Source organism: Frankliniella occidentalis, unplaced genomic scaffold, assembly GCF_000697945.3.
Source record: "Frankliniella occidentalis isolate FOCC.00 unplaced genomic scaffold, Focc_3.1 Scaffold14, whole genome shotgun sequence".
Classification (NCBI taxonomy): domain Eukaryota; kingdom Metazoa; phylum Arthropoda; class Insecta; order Thysanoptera; family Thripidae; genus Frankliniella; species Frankliniella occidentalis.
In genome coordinates this window covers 1,466,304-1,469,053 of record NW_026267144.1, presented here as the reverse complement: position 1 = coordinate 1,469,053, position 2,750 = coordinate 1,466,304, and positions in this window count along the sequence as shown.

The window sequence follows — 2,750 nt, the reverse complement described above, 5'->3', positions numbered from 1 at the left end:
ATGATCCCTCCTTTCCTAATGCGCATCTCTCGGCCTCTCCCTCTCCCTCTCCCTCTCTGCCCCTCTGCCTCTCTCTATGTCTCTATCTCCCTCCGTCTCCCTCCCTCCAGACCGGGCAAGCAAACTGCATCACGGCTCGCAACGCCACCTTCGCCTCGCTCGCTCCGGCCCCTGCTCATGCAGGCCTGGAGGCTCGCCCAGGCCCCTGAAGGCTGCCTGGAGGCTCCCTCTGGAGGCCCCCATGCCTTGCAGGCCTTGCAGGAGACTCACGCCCCGCCACGCCGCCGCCGCGCGCTTCTCAGAGATCCGATTGCTGACAACATGCGCGGCGGGGCGGGCCGAGGGGCGGGCGGGCAATGGCGCTGCTGCCCATGGCAGCCCATGGCGTACCCCCTCCTCGTTAAAGGGACCTCGTCATGAGACTTCGCTGCCCTTCAAGTACACTGCCCCGCGCACACCCACAGCCAGAAATGAATTAAATCAACTTGTACCCTCCCTTTTTATTTTGTTTATTTTTTGCGAAATTCGAAAGTTGAACTTCTAAAACAAACAGCACAAGAGTTATTTTGGCGTGAGTGTGTGCGAGAGTGTGCCTGTCGTGCTGGTCGTTGGCACACTCGCAGCAGAGGCCAGGAGAACAGCCGTTCGGTCGGCGCCGCGCCCTTTTGCATTGCCACCTCTGGGTCCTAACCGGCCCCCGATGTCAGTGCGGGTCCAGAGAGTGACCGTGCCGGCCGGTGCAGCCTCCCTCCACCACTGGTCCCGGCCGGCCCCGGCCCCGGCCCCGGCCCCCACGAGCCGGCCGGCTCAGCGAGGCAAGGTCATTGCCATGAGCACAGCGCGAGCTACCGCGACTCGCTGCCTATTTCTCTGCACATTTCCCCATATCTCCTCTGCGCATGCCGTGGCTCTTCTTCTTCTTCTTCTTCTTCTTCTTCTTCTTCTTCTTCTTCTTCTTCTTCTTCCTCTTCCTTACACTCTTTCTCACTCCATTCCTCTCGCCCCCCTCTTCCCCCCCTCTCGCTCTCTCTCATATTCTCGTTATTCCACTGCGCTGCTCGCGGTGCCGGCCGATTCTGTCGGGACATAACTTTCTTTCTAAATACCGTGTTCCCCTAATTGTTCGCCCTGCTCTCTCGCTTTGCCGGGCTCTAAAGCACCACCTCGACGCGCAGTGGGTGTGGACGCCACCTGCTGCTCTGTGCCTGGTGGGGATGCCTACCTCGCGCACTAGAATGCCCCTCGGCGGGAAACAAAGCTCGGACATCCGGTGTAAAAATGCTCCACAATCTGGAATGGTGTGGGTAGCGTGACAATGACCGTAAGGCTGACGCTCGTGACCGTCCGGTCGTGCTCGGCCGTGCTCCGCATCCCGAGGACGGGACGGGACGGCTCGGGGGAGGCGAGCCGAGCCAAACCAGGCCGAGTCGGGTCGAGCCGAGCGGAGCCGAGCGTTGGACTGGACCTTCTCGCGGATCTCCTCCGCTGAACTCCTTAGGACTTTCGCGGGAAGCATTCGAAAGATTTCTCGGAACGCGGTTTGCCGCTACCGCAGCTTTGGCGCTCGATTGGCGTAATTCAGGAGCAGAAATGCTCTTTACCCGACGTAAGTTGAGGGTTAAAAAAGCCATTTTTTTTTCTCGTGCAAGAAGGCATTGATTTTTCTTTTCTCTCGTGTCAAATGCCGGCTTATGTGTCTACCTTGTGTTTGCCTTTTGCCCGTGGTCATTCGGGATGCCGCGGGGGTTGCTTCGGGGCACGGGGGATGGGGATTGTGTCGTCCTGCGGCGGCCTCGGGCATCACGCGCGTATCGTGTGAGGGTCTGGTCTCACTCCTCCGGGAGCTCCGCCGCGGACCCTCGCCGGAGCCCGCCGGGGCCTGGCTGGAGCGTGCTGTCGGCGGTTTCGTGGAACGCCGCAGGAATCCAAGGCTAGTTGCAGAGCTAGGGGTCCCCTGGGTTCCCTTGGGTCTCTCGCAGGAACAAGCGCATTCCGCCTGGGTCTGGGCGGGCGGGGTGCGGCGGGGAGGGGTGGGGCGGGGTGGGGCTGAACCGCGGTGGGGCCCAACGCGGACCGTATTCGACAGTGCTGCCGACTGGTTTTACATCTCAGTCCGCGTCCGTAGGATTAGGGGGAAAAGGGGGGGGGGCTACAGCCGCTTCTATAGTCGCTTTATTGAACTCTATGATGACTAAACGCGGTTGGCCTGAGCGGCTCATCCGCCGGATCATCTTCCTACTCTCTTCTCTTCTTTTTGGTTTTCTCGATGACTGTTGACGGCCGAATCTCTCCCGGCTGCAGCAGCGCTGCAGCAGCGCCGCGCCACACCGGCCGGGACAGGGAGGCGGGAGGGGCGGCCTGTCGTGACCGTGACTTGCTGTTGCCTTTGCCCAGAACAATGTTGTTTAATGGCCAATTTGCTGCAAAGATGTGACCCAAACGGACGCGTCATGGCGGAGCAGGGCTCGGCTCCGACGCCGCCGCGGCGCGGAGGCGCGATCTCCACCACTCAATCGCCCTGTCGCTGTGACCACCCCGTGGTCATGCCTCTCACGAGGTGCCCGCCCCGCGCAGCGCTCCGAAAAAAAGCACTCGCCTTTCCTCGAGCTGCGCGCCCGGTCGCAATTCCTGGTACATTCGGCCCAAAATTATATATCATTTTTGGCCGGCCCCTCCAATCAGCACATTTGCGCTCGTTGTGGTGGTTGTGGCGTGTCGTGGGCCGAGGCGGTGGCGGTGGTGCATCTGCA